This window comes from Acomys minous (assembly GCF_964271855.1).
Source record: "Acomys minous genome assembly, chromosome: 6".
NCBI classification, from domain to species: domain Eukaryota; kingdom Metazoa; phylum Chordata; class Mammalia; order Rodentia; family Muridae; genus Acomys; species Acomys minous.
In genome coordinates this window covers 40,821,280-40,835,984 of record NC_140487.1, presented here as the reverse complement: position 1 = coordinate 40,835,984, position 14,705 = coordinate 40,821,280, and positions in this window count along the sequence as shown.

Sequence of the window (14,705 nt, the reverse complement as noted above, 5' to 3'; positions counted from 1 at the left end):
TAATTACGCGAAGCTGTTTTTCCTTTCCAGAGAATATGCCCAAGCTGTCGTCTGAACAGCAATGTATCCTGTGTCAGCTTATTCAGACAGACTGCATTGTGAAGAAGGCTTCCCAGGACCCATGAGCCCTGTGAGGCATCTCACACGACCACCGGTGTTCTTTTCTTCCTGGCTGCAAGGGAGAAAGAGAAAGAAAAGCGTTCTAGAGTGCATTAGTCACTGACGCATGAGGAGCATCTGACCTTGAGCTACCCTGGAAGACCATGTCTCAGAAATGAGCAGGGGCTGGAGAGTTGGCTCAGCCATCACCCTAGTCACTGCTCTATTGCTGTAAAGATACATTACGACCACAGCATTTAATTGGGCCTGGCTTACAGTTTCAGAGGTTGAGTTCAATATCAGCATAGGGGGGGAAGCATGTTAGCGTGTGAACCAACATGGTGCTGGAGAGAAACTGGGAGTTCTACAGTGGGATCTGCAGCAGCAGGAAGAGAGGGACACCAGGACTGACTTTTGAAAACCTCAAAGCCCACCCCCCAGTGACAGACTTCCTTCAACATGGCCACAATTACTCCAACAAGGCCACACCCCCTAATTCCTGCCAAGTAGTGCCATTTTCTAATGACCAAGCATTCAAATATATGAGCCTACGGGAGCCATTTTGATTCAAACCACCACAGCCATTAAATGTACTGCTGCCTTTCCAGAGGACCCAGGTACAGTTCTCAGCAGCCATGATGGCTCCCAACCTCCTCTAACTCCAGTCCCAGGGGAATCCAGTGCCCCTTCTGGTCTCCAGGGACACTGTATGCATGTAGCAAGCTTCTGTACATGCAGACAAAACCCCAAGTACATAAATAAATCTTTCTAAAAATGAGAAATAGAGAAAGGACAGAAAGAAAGGCATTTCTGTTAAGAAGTCGAGTCTCTTGTTAACTTTTTAAAATTTAACCCTGTTTTTATTTTTATTCTGTTTTTTTGGGTTTTTTGCTTTGTTTTGTTTTGGGGTTTTTGTTTTGTTTGGTTTTGTTGTTGTTAATGTTGTTTTGTTTTGTTTTGGTTCGTTGGTTGGTTGGTCTGTTTAGGGTTATTTGTTTGGTTTGAGGGTTTTTTCCCACTTTTTAAAGTTTATGTTTTCCGAGGCACACTTGGAGACTCATAATCTAAAGAAATTGAAACTTTGAAAATGAATGATTTAAGAACAGGAATTATAATCTTTCTATTTCCATGCCCGGGAGAGGAATATAAATTAATAGCAAACCACATGGGTTTAGATAAACTGAGTGACAGAGTCTAAATTCTAAAAGACTTTCAGAGTCATGTGATGCAAATGCCTCCAGCTCTACTCCAAGTTACAAGAGAACCTCCAGAAAAATGTTACCAATGAGAAAAATTTAATAAGCTTAATGAGAATGACTTTTAATTAGTACATTAATTAATGTTAATATGAATAGATTTTTCCATGGTCATTGAAAACAGTTTGACTACTCTAAGCAGATAAAATTCTCCTCACTTAGAATGTTGGGTTGTGTGGGGACTTCTTCATTTTCTCATAAAAATTAAAACAATCTTTGATCTAGACTCTAACTTATCATGCCCTACAATGAGAAGGCTATAATTAACGAAGCTCATTGTACGATGAATTAAATTTATTCAGAAATGTCTTCTATAAAAGGAGAAGGAAAGAGTTAACAAGTTTTCACCCTGACTGATGGATTCTGAGGAAGCAAGAGTCAGTTTCCTCTAAGGGTGTGGCTCCTGGTAGGTCAAGATGCTCCAGTGGATACCCACCCCATCCATGGGTCTATACAAATCGGGTTCAGTGGGTTATTAAAAGAAAAAGACAAAACATTGGGGAAGTAAGATTTGGGAAGGAACAGGATTGAATGTGATTAAAACACATTATATGAAAACCTTAAATAATAAAAAAAAATATTTTAAAGAACACAAAAAAAAGACTTTTAGAATATAGATTATAGATAAATGACTGATAGATGACAGAGAGATGTTGGCTAGGTAGACAGGCAGGTGACCATGTCAGATTCCCAACCTGCCCGATGATGGAATGCCTTAAGTGAGTTGATTTCTTTTCATGTCCTCTGACTCATATTAATGTGGGGCCGATAAAAGACATGGGAGTCACTATTCTTAGGTTTTGGCATAATAGAACATCTATACTATAAATAAAACTAGAAAAAAATGGTACTAGGAGGACTCTTAAATTCACCTATAAATAACCCGAGATCCTCCTCCCACTTTCCACAGGAGCCTGCTTGTCAGATAGAAACATGATTTGCTGACAACCACAGCGCATCTTAAGCTAGACTTCCTAGCTGACCAGTGGGCGTGGTGACGTCAGGGTGGGTGACCGTGGGAAGACCTTCCTGTCAGGCATAGGTATAGCATTTTACTTCATTTCATTTTTATAACAACTCTGTGAGTTAACAGATAGTATTTATTCCTGCTCTCTAGGTGCAGAAACAGAATTCCAAGTTCTCTGTAAAATGGTGCAGAGCGCTGTGTGGCACAGGTTTCTATGATGGGCTCATTTTCAGCCTCAGAGATTCTGAAACTCCTCAGAGAATCCCAGAATAACTTCTCTCCAACCCACGGGAAAACTCAGCTTTGAGAAGTAACCTGACTACAAAACATTTAACCTCCACCTTGCTGGCAGACTCTCTCCAGCTGTGGCTTTGATGAAGGCACAATTTTACAAAGGTCTGCATGAGAACGCAAGGACAGCTTTACCCTAATAGTCCACCAAGGACTAAGACGTAACCCCAAAAGCCAAAAGGATCTGGGCCCGTCAAGCTACGAGGATGGATGAAAAGCTGGCTCGCTGAGCCCTGACCAACACCTTTTGAGAGGCTGCTGTGGAGTAGCAGTGACCATGTCAGATTCCCAGCCTGCAGAAACCACCAGGCAAGCAGGGTTATTTTGCCTTACTCCTCTTAGTGTGTAAAGATTTTTCACACAGAATATGATGACAGGTAAATACAGAAAAACACTCTAGAAAGATTCTCCTGAAAAATCTAAACACAAAGAAAATATGCATAGGATATAAAATCAATATAACTGGAATAAGGGAGAAAGGAGGTATTGCTGGCATTAAGACACAAAAGTGTTTTGCAGGTTGTCAAGAAAAACATGCGTCTTAGGGTCTCTGTTGCTGTGACAAAACACCGTGACCAAAAGCAGCTTGGGGAGCTGAGGGTTTGTTTAAGCTTACACTTCCAGGTAACAGCCCAGCAGTGAGGGAAGTCTAGGCAGGAACTCAGCAGGGAGGGACCTGGGGGGCAGGAACGGACAGACACAGAAGCCATGAAGGAGTGCTGCCTCCTGGCTTTCTCCCTGTAGCTTATCCAGCCTACTTTCTCATAGCACCTAAGACCACCAGCACAGAGGCAGCACGGCCCACAGAGAGCTGGGCCCTACCACAGCCATCATTAATTGTTTGTTTGTTTGTTGTTTTTGTTTTGGTGTATTTTGTTGTTGGTGGTGGTTTGTTGTTGTTGTTGTTGTTGTTGTTGTTTTTAGTTTTTCGAGACAGGGTTTCTCTGTGTTATCTTGCAGTCCCAGGCTCACTTTGTAGACCAGGCTGGCCTCGAAATCACAGCGATCCACCTGCCTCTGCCTCCCAACTGCTGAGATTAAAGGTGTGTGCCAGCACGTCGGGTACCAATTTTAAAGGTGTCTTACAGACGTGCCTACAGCCCTGTCTTCGGGAGGTATTTTCTCAATTCGGATTCCCTCCTCTTAGAGGACTATAGTTTGTGTCAAGTTGACGAAACTGGTCAGCACAGCATGGTAAATTACTTATCTTCAGAGAGGCCTGTGATCATGAAACTGCCAGTCTAAGTGTAAGTCACCATGAGCTTTTGGGAGGTCTTAAAGGACTTTATAATAAACTTTCTCCTTAATGCAGCCGTCACTACAAGACTTTCATCTAATGAAATAGCTGGTTTTGCACGGAGACACATGACAAAGTGCTTCTCAGTAATTGCTATAATTGTACAACTTAAAATAACTGGAAATTTAAATATAAATATTTAATAATGTGTTATTGATTCCATGGGCCAAAACAGCTCCAAAGAGAATTCTATGGATTCTTTAAAATAGAAAAGTTATCAAACGGCACAGGGAGATTGCTGTCAGAGTTCCTTAGTATGAAGCACGTTAGAACACTAACCCGTGTTGGGCAGTTTAAGCCACCTGTAACTCCAGCTCTGGGGGCTCTTCTGCCCTCTTCTGGGTTCTATGAGCAGCTACACTGATGGACATAAACCCACACAGAGACACAAGGGCATATATATTATTAAAAAGTAAACCTAGACCTTTAAAATAAATCACTGTGCACATGTATATCTGCATGCATACTACTGCATGAAGAAACAACTGTACTGATTTATTTTAGGATGAAAGTTTTCTCGGCTGATAGATCACAGCATTATAGACAAGTTTCATTTTCCTATTTCTCCTTTGCCATGTTATAATGGTTCTTGTAACTAGAAAAAAATGATGCATTTACATTAATGGTATAACATTTCTTCATGACATCTGACAGATAATATGTTAGTGTATGCTGATCTGTTTTTAGTTTCTTAGGAAGAAGACTGAGGCAAATTCACTGAATCTAGAGAACCACCAATGATGTATCGTCTCTGATATGTGATGCAGTTAATCTTTTCATCTGGCACTTGAAAGTTAATTCATTTGTGCTTGTACTTTGCCAAGATAATCCATCAGTGCGGCTCAGTGGCTGCCGGAAGCAAAATGGTGTCTTAACAAGGTTGGCAGTAGACAAGAGCTGCTGAACTACCAAACATAAAGGGTGGAAGGTAATCAAAGGCCATCCTATCCTAGAGTTTTAGACACACACAATATTCGTACAAACTTCTAAAAGAAGAAAAATTGACAAAATGTGAGCCAATTTACTGCCTAGCGTGTCCTGCAAGTGATCTCTGAATTGCTCACTGAAGTTTAAATGTTCCTTCTCACTGAAACTAGAGAGTCTGCATACTAATCAGCCATGTGTTGATGGCTGGTCTTGGACCTTTGCTGTACATTATTAAGCAATACAGTGTTCTCTGCCATCTTTATTTTTCATTGAGTTCATTGTCTCAATGCATCAAATATATCAGTAAAGCATAAACATGACTAATTAAGGCTCCCTCACATACCCCAGGCCTGCTTGTACACTGTCAATTTTCTCAGCCCTTCCACACATATGGAGTGACAAGACTGCGGTGGAAGCTGAGTTGATGCCAGGTGACGATGATGATGATGATGGTTGATAAGTACTCACTAACAAGCTGGAGAAAGCACTGCCTTAGACTCTGCATAAACCAACTGCTCCATACAAGGTATGTGAAAAAGACCAACCTGAGTGTTAGTGCTAAGAAATAGCATGTGGTCCAGCTAGGACCAGAGAAATTGCAGGCTCATTTATAAGATGCTGCATGTATATGATGAGATGATGGAGAAAGCCCTGAGGAACAGCAGAGGGCTTTTTAGGGCCATGGCCAAACTCACACCTCATCCGAGAAGAAATCTGACCTGAGATGAGATGGCATCTGCACTCACACTGTGTGAGAACAACCTCAATCCCTTCCTACGGCCCAGGGAAGGAGGTGACACTTTCTCTGGGGTACAGCTCATATCTGCAGAACATGGTACACCGTTAGGATTTGGAGTTGGGTAGGAGATAAAAGGAAAGAGCTAGAGACACAGGAGGTGATGGTGTGAGGCAACACTCATCATTCAGCTGGATGTACCATGCAGGTCCATGGTGTCCCCTAGGCCTTCATGTCAAGCCTCCAGCATCCAGAGGAAGTGAGTAGAGTAAAAGTGCAAGGTTAAGAGGGAGCAGTCAGTGCTCTCTTTCCAGGCCTGTGACAGTGAGCCTTGGGAAGGACACCATGATGTAAGAGTGCAGCTAGACTCAAATTAAGCTCTTTGGTTCCCTCAGTTAGTGATTTTGAATAACCTCCTGTCTCTCAGAGTTGGCTTTTTCTGCAGTACCTAGCTCATGCTGAATGATTTGTAGTATATGGAGAGATGGCATTATTGTTGAGACCATTCACTTAACATTCTGGAAACTTCCCCAGACCTTCTTCATAACCTCTTAGGTAATGATGGTACAAATGACACGGCTGAGCAACAGACTCTTTAGCTCTATGGCTACCATGGCATATGTGTCTGGAATGAGTGTTTCCCTAAGATAAGTCTGTGAGATTCTGTCTTAGCAGGTTTAGTGGTGAGCTGCAAGGTTGGGAGAGGTACCTCTGTGTAGTGTATGTCATGCTTTATTAGTTTCCTGGGTGAGGGATTACAGGTCACCACCATGTGATTTATATTCTCCTGTACTCTGCCAACTACTTATATACCTAGGATTAAAGTAGAGTTGTCAAGAATTGAATGACAAGGATAACAAGCCGTTTTGGTGAGGCCATTGACCTCTACCGAGTAATTCTGGGGTGACACGGAGGCCAAAACAGAGTAAAAGGCACAGGAGAGAGGGCAACATGTAAGCGTTGGTTTTTTTTTTAACTTACATTTTGGAGTTCCTTAATGTCTCTACCTCTCTCAGGCAATGAGAGAAACTGACCATGTCTCACTATTGTGGGAGGGGTGACTCTCAACTGGGTCTCAGTCAGGATAGGAGCAACCTTAGCACATTCTTTTCTATAGTGATGCAGTCCCTCTGTCCTCACAGCAGGACTCACAGCCCCAGGCCTGGCTTCCAGCAGGGCCTTCTGCCTCAGATTTCCCACCTCTTGGGTCCTGGCCACCAAGGAGTTCTTCACTGTGAGTCAATCATAGAACTGACTCGGGTCTTGGCATTTTTGCCCGAAGGAACAGATTTTTGATACCTCGTCTCTAAGAATGGTCGCAGCACAAAGACTAGGGGAAAATTCAACATATTTTCATTGCCCTTTGAAGCTGCTTTTTTAAAAAATCAGTTAAAAACTAAATATCTTGTGTTTATTGGCTTGTACACTGTAGCTCACTCTTTCTCTTTCTCACAGTGAGCTTCCTTTCTACATGGTGGTCAGTTCTCTTTCAACCCCAAGACTAGACTAGAACACATTTAATTCTTCAGCTAGCTGAAGAGCTACGAAATCCCATGCCAGCTCAGACATCATATTTATAAAGTTAACCTGGAATCTATGAAGTCCACCAAGTTTGAGAGGAATCCACTTTTATTATACCTGCCTATTTATTCCATCCATTAAAAAGAAACAAAAATGAAACAAGAAAACAAACTAGTTAGAATCCATGAGCTCTCCTTCATGGCTGTTTTGCTAAATTACACACTGGATTCTGAAACACAATCTCCAGTTTGTTCCCTTTGGATTGAAGCATCAACTCACCCAGGCTTGGAAGAGTAGGCTGATGACAGTCCCTAGCAGGGCTCCTCTCTGGGAATTGCTCTAAATGCAGAATCTCCACAAGTAAAGCCAAGCCTTTTCAAGGGCAGACCATACACAGAGACTTCAATTTCTCTATATAAACTTCCAGAAAACTCTAGAATGATTCTGTATCTCTTAGAGAGTCTGCTGAGGCCATTTTCTAACTGGATCATAGCTCAGCCTCTGCTTGTACCCTTCCCTCCTCACACCCCACTGCATTATCTGAGGGTGAGATTATCCGTGGGTGAGTTGATGCCCTGAGTTGTCTGAAGATACGTACTGGATTATCTCCCAGTGGGCTAACGATTAGGTTTATTTAGCTAATGTCAGGCAGCACACATGGAACCTTGATCTGCAGGAGCAACAGAACTGCAAGACTAGTGAAAGGGAATGTGACTCCAGAGGACCAAAATTCCCTGGCTGGTGCAATGTGCCATTTTCTATTGATGAACAAGTATGCATGTTGTTTTAGGCAGGATTCTCTAGAGGACTAGAACTGACAGAATGTACAAAATATATTCATATATATTGGGGAATTTATTATACGGGCTTACAGGCTGTGGTCCAGCTAGCCCAACAATGACTGCCTGTCTAACCAATAGAAGACTCAAGAATTCAGTAGTTGTTCAGTCTATGAGGCTGGGTGTCTCATCTGGTCTTCAGCATATGCTGGAATCATGAAAACATAGGCTCTAATGCTGGTTAATGAAGGGATGAACGTGCCAGCGAGATCAAGAGCAAGCAGGCATGTTCTTTGGCCAGATTAATGTGTGGCCCAGATTAAAGGTGGAACTACCCATCTCAAAGGGCCTCACTGCAAAATGTTCAGATTAAAATTGGTTCACACCACTTCAAATTATTTAACTAAGAAAAAAAATCCCTCATAGGTGTGTCCAGCCTCTTGGGTTTTAGTTAATTCTGGTTGTGGTCAAGTTGACAACTAAGAAGAGCCATCACAAGTCCACCCTTTGTCAACTTGATACACCATCATACCTCCTTAAGTCAAGCTTACTTTCTAATTGAAAACAATAACCAGGACACAATTACACTTAGAGTGAAATAACTGTCGCACGTACAATAGCAAATGCATTGTGTACTTAACCAAGTAATAAGTATGCCTAATATGATGTAACTATCTCTCAACTCCAAACACATTATAAATTTTAGAATAGCTAACACCATCCTTGGACAATGTTCTTTTAGCATCTCAAAAAGATTATAACCACTGATATTCTCTTAACTAATGTTATCTTACATGATAAAAATCATGAAAAATATCTGTACAAACACATTCTTAACAAAATATTACAGAAACATGTATTGTATGGATGCAACACCTGTCAATTAGAAAAACCTATGGCCCATAGCTTAGGCAGAAAATAGGTGTAACATCCAGGAGACAAAAGGATTCTGGGATAGAGACAGGCATGGGAGAGTCAGTGAGCAAGATATGAGGAAAATAGATGCATGGTGCCTGAGCTCAGGTAACCAGCCATGTGGCAGAATGTAAATTGGTATAATGGGCTATTTTGTGATGAGCTAGCCTCGCTATATGGCCCAGGTATTTGTAAATAATTGTCTTGAGTCTCATGAGTCATTACTCTGGGAGCTAAGAGACAGGGAGGAAAGACCACTCACAACAACATAATGGCATCCAACTATTACAAAAACACTCAAGTCAATTTTAATCCTCATTTCTAAAACTGGTATTTATAACTACCTTCCTCAGCTACCCATTCTGTATTTCTTGGTCCCTCACAATACACCTCAGGAGCTCTTGGTTCCTTTCCTGGAGGAGTGACCCATACCTTCATCTCTGAAGGGTCTGTGCCCTTTGTCATCCCGCTTGTATTAGCTTGTTGGGTATAGTTTCCCATTGACATTAATCACAGGACACGGCAGCACCAAGAGATGCCCTAAAGAATCTCTTATACTCCAGATATAACATTCCTTACCTCCAGTGTGACGAAACAATCCAATTTCTCCTTGGTAATCTGGATCAATCACTCTTCATAACTCTGTTATTCCATTCTTCACCTATTGGCTTAAGGGCATAAGAAGCTCAAAGTGCCCAGTGGACAGTCTGACCTTCCAGTTTAGACAGAAGAAGAGCACCCCACTCTAGAACCAAAACTTCTAGGTCAGCAGAACCACAGGCCTTGGGAACAGGAAGCTAAAATTTTCCTAGTGCATCACTAGAGTTGGTGAGTGGAACTATTCTCTTTTCAGCCACGTTATTCCCTGACCTGTGGATCCTGAATATGGAAAAAAAACATAGCACACACTGGACACTGGTTTAAAGCATGTGCTGCATTCTGGAGAACCCTGCCCCAGCGTTCCATGTTACTGCCAACTGATTGATGCTTTAACTAGATCTGCAAAAGGCTGTTCTATCTTACTATCAGGCCAGCTGTTTCAGGATACTGGGAAATATGGTAGGAGCAGTGGATTCTGCAATCAGGGGTCCACTGTTATACTTCTCTGGCTGTGAAGTGCGTTCCTTGGTCAGAAGCAATACTGCATGGAATACTATGATGGTGGATAAGGCATTCTGTAAGTCCACAGATGGTTGTTTTTGCAGAAGCATTATGTGCAGGAAAGAAAAATCCGTAACCAGAATATGTATCTCCTCCAGTATCAACAAAGTGTTGTCCTTTGCATGGAGGAAATGGTCCAATGTAGTCAACTTGCCATCAGGTTCCTGACTCTGGGGAATGGTGCCATATTTAAGGCTCAGTGTTGGTCTCTGTTGCTGGCAGATGTGGCATTCAGCAGCCACTGTTGCCAGGCCAGCCTTGGTGAGTGGAAGTCCTCCATGCATAACCTCCATCTCTACTCCAAGGCTACTTTATTCATGGGCCCATTGGGATGGCCAGGAAAAGAGGCTGACTGTCCACAGAGGGGGTCATCCTATCTACTTGAGTACAGCACTCCTCCTCAGCTGAAGTCATCTTTTGATGAGCATTTACATGGAATACGTGAATCTTCACATCCTTTGCCCATTTGTAGAGATCTATCCACATACTTCTTCCTCAGATGTCTTTCTTACCAATTTTCCAATCATGATCTCTCCAAGTTCCTGACCATCCAGCCAATCCACTGGCTACAGCCCATAAAGCAGTGAACAATTATACATGTCCATGCATCCTGCCTGAAGTTCTGCCCACTGTGGAGATTTCCCTTTGCTTTTGTCTAGTTGTGTCTGGGTCATCCCTGAGAGGGGTTGTAATGTTTCAGATATCCACTTCCGGGAGGTACCTACATAAAGCACAGAATAATTAGAAAACTAGGCCCTCTTCTTCATTTCTCAGTCAACTAATCTTTGAGTATGCCCTTGAGACTATAGGTACATGCTTGGCTGAAGGAGGCATTCTAACGGAAGTAGACTCCATAGGCATTTGGGCAACTTTTTATGTAACTTGTTTGTACTTTCAGGACCTGCTCGGTTCTAAGCACATTTCAATTTGCTGATGGATTGCTTCTCCATTTTTGCTCCTACTTTATGACTCGGTGGGTCAAATAGCACCCAGCGCATGATGTGCAGCTCAGGTTACAGGATAACTTGGTGACCCATTGTCATATGTTCAGTTTCCACTAAAGCCCAAAAGCTGTCTTTCAAAGGAAGTACAGTTGTCTGTAGATTATGGTAGAGCCTTTCTCTAAAATCCCAAGTATCCTTTCTATAATTTATGTGCAGAAGCCCACCAAAAGCTCCAACAGCATTGATATCTGCCATTGATGCCTCAGTTGGATCATATGTTCCCAAGTGGTAGAGCAGCCCTCACAGTAGCCTGAACCTGTTGAAGAGCCTTCTCCCATTCCAGGCCTCACACAAAGGTAGCAGTGTTCTGAGCCACCTGGTTTAGAGGCTAGAATAGCACATCCGAGTGAGGAATGTGCTGTCTACAAATTCTAAATAGGCCAACTAAGCACTGTGCCTCTTTCTTGATGGTGGGAGGGGCCCATGCAATACCTCCTTATCCTCCACCTTAGAAGGATTGTCTCTGCACACTCCACACCACTGGACTTTCAAGAATTTCATGGAGACAGAAAGCCCTTGAGTTATGATTGGGTTTATTTCCCATCCTCTGGAGCACATATGTGGTTGCTTCCTCCTGCTCACTTGGTCCAATCAACATTGTGCTGGGAATATAGTGCACATATGTGATAGCTTATGAAGATACAGACAATTAAGATCCCTTCAACCTAATATTCTTGAGTTAAAACTATAAAGGAATACTTCTTGCCTGCCAACTAGAAGCAAACTGCTTCTGGTGGTCCTCATGAAAATGTCCTTATGAAAAAGAAAAAGGCCAATTTACTAGACTAATAGCTGTATACTAGGAGATGTGTTAATCTTCTCAAGTAAGGAGTCCACGACCTGATTGAGTTGTCAATAGGCAACTGTCCATCTCCATGATCCCATGTCTTCTATATTAGCCAGATAAAAGAATTAAGTGGAGATGTGAGGAAAACCCCCACCCCTGTATCTTTTAAGCCCTTGATGGTGGCACTAATTGGTGGCATCCTCCAGGGATGCCATAGTGGTTTCTACCCACTATTTTCCTTGATAAAGGAAACAAACAAACAAACAAAAACTGAATTGATGGTTGTAAGTTAATCATAAGACAAGAGATTTCCAGGCTGGCAGTAAAACAACCTTAAGCAAATTTATCTTTCTCTGGCCAGGTGGCTAAGTCATCTCTGACTGGCTGCCCTTTCTCTTGGTATTCCCAGTAACCTCTGACTTCATTTCTGAGGATTGGGAAGGCTTGGGCCTATTCTAAACTAACAAGAAACTGAAGCCTGTCATAGAGTTGGCTAGACTTATTTAACCAGGCCTCCTCACAACAATGGCTGTCTACTGATGGAAGGTCCAAGAATGCAGTTGTTCAATCCACAAAGCTAGATGTTTTAGCTGGTTTTCAGTATATACCTAAATCCCAAAACAAGGCTCTACTGCCAGGGAAGAAATAGATTTGTCAGTGAGATTGACAGCAAGCAGGCAAAATCAGCAATCTTCCTTCTTTCATATTTTTTTATATAGGTTCCCAGCAACAGTGTGGCCCAGATTAAAAGTGGACTTCCCTACTTCACAAGATCTGATTTAAACATGGGTCTTCCCAGTTCAAATGATTTTTTTTTTTTGAAAAACCCCTCACAGGTGTACCCAGTCTTCCACATGTCAGGCAGACAACTGAGAACAGCGGTCATGGGGGGAGGGGATAGGAATAGGAAGCCTGGACCAGATGACTGACACATGGAGGGAAACAGTGAAGGGGAAATACACCTAGCCACCATTTAACAACCATGTGAAATCCAATGGAATTCTCTGTTGGCTTATAAAGGTGACTCTCATCTTCTGCAGCCTGAGAGTAGAAAAAAAAAATATGTGTGTACATGGCTCCAAGCTTGGCTACAAGGAAAGTTAAGGCAAGTAGCACTCCAAATCAAGTCCTTAACCTCAGGAGGTCAATGTCAAAGCCTTGGTTGAAAGAAGTATAACCCTATAATAATTGGGGCTAAGAAATCTTGGAAATAGATCATGAAAGGCCTTGAGTCCCAAACCTCTGGGTCATAGGTGCCAAATTCTTACCATTAAGATTGGCAGCCTTCATTTGTTTAAGATGGTGTAGAAGAACTTGTCTTTTCTGCCTCTGCTGCTACCAGCACCACCACACAGGTTTATAGCCACTTCTCCCCTGAGCTACTAGACCAAAGACAACAGAGAAGACAGGAGCCTGGATGTACATATGCTGGGCCTGCCAAGACAGAAAAGGGACTGTGTCAAAAGATCTGAGGAATGATTCAGAGGTTCTCAAAGTGCCAACTAACTCAACATTACCACCCACTAACCAACACAAAGTCTCAGGGACTCCATTCTCTCTTTAGAAGAAGAGATAGCTGACTTCCCTTTGGAGAAATCTGTTAAAGTTAAAATACTTACTTCTGAAGTGAACTAAGTATTTTTTATTCATGACTCATATTAAATACATATTGAGTGCCTACTGCACAGTACATTAATATATATTAATCTCATTTAATACTTAGACCAGGCTTGGGAAATAGGCATAGGAAGGATGGAGAGGCCATTTAATCCCCATCACTGCCAAAGCAAAAGATAGATAGAACACATCCTACATCCCATGACTAAGGTCATGAGGCCAAAGACCTGAAGCACTGGGTTTACATGAAAACGTTCCAGGACAGACATCTTCCGTTTAGTTTCCACAACAAATAGTGGAGCCTGCTTAGTCCACCACACCTAAAAATTAACCATTATATGTCACCTGTAGTCTATTCAATGTACCAGTTACTAAGTTACTTTAAAAAAAAAATAGATTAAAACACTGCTCAGAAGAAACACAGCACCTAGGATGTCAGCCAGCTTTGTGCTTGAGTTGTCACAGCTTAGGAATGGGGAAGCTGGAGTGAGAGGACAACACTTTAGCAGCCTCCCTGCCCTGTGTGTCCAAAGTGGTCCTCAGCTGATGGATGCTTTTTCCTGAGTTCCACCACAGCAAGGGAGGAATTGCTGAAGGATCAACCTTAGTCTGTCTCCTGCTGCCTGCAGCTCCATGGGAGCCGGCTGGCCCATCCCAGGAAGACTAACAGTGGGAAAGCAGGGCAGCAGGGCACAGACAGGACTTCAGCGAAGAAATGGAACTTCCTCTCCTCCAAACCCAGTCCTGACTCTGCACCTCCACCTCTCCTTCCCCTCCTGTTTCCTCTTTCTGGCCTCACTAGAGTCTGTTCTTTGGTTTCTATCAATCCTGATCTGATAGACTCAAGATTTCTCTTCAAACCTCTTCTTTTCCATTTGCCCTTCCCTGGCCCTTGCCAGGGTGGGATGCTCTGTTCTCTGTGCATAGAAGAGCTACTCTGTGAATTTTGGTGTGGTGTAATTTAAGGAGTGTTTTAAGACAACGAATCCCAGAATCTCTAGGATGCCCCTGGGTCTAGGCATGGGTTAGACAGAGACAAGTGACAAAAAAATGTTTCTTAGGTATGGCCTTGTCATTTGTCTTCTTCCTCCTACAAGTATCTATTGGCCACCTGATCTTCCCACCAATGGCTAAAATAAGCTAAGTTCAGAAGCTGTCCCTCTGCCTCCCCTGAAGGGAGCCAGGGCTGAGATTCCTCATCGGACCCTTGGCAGAGCTGAACACCTATTTTACTTTACTTCCAGCTCCCACATCTGGGGCTCCTTTGCTTCCTCCTTCAGAAATGCAAGCAGGAGTCTGAAAACGCCAATAAACCCATCAGCCTAAGAAACTGGCCACATAAGCATTA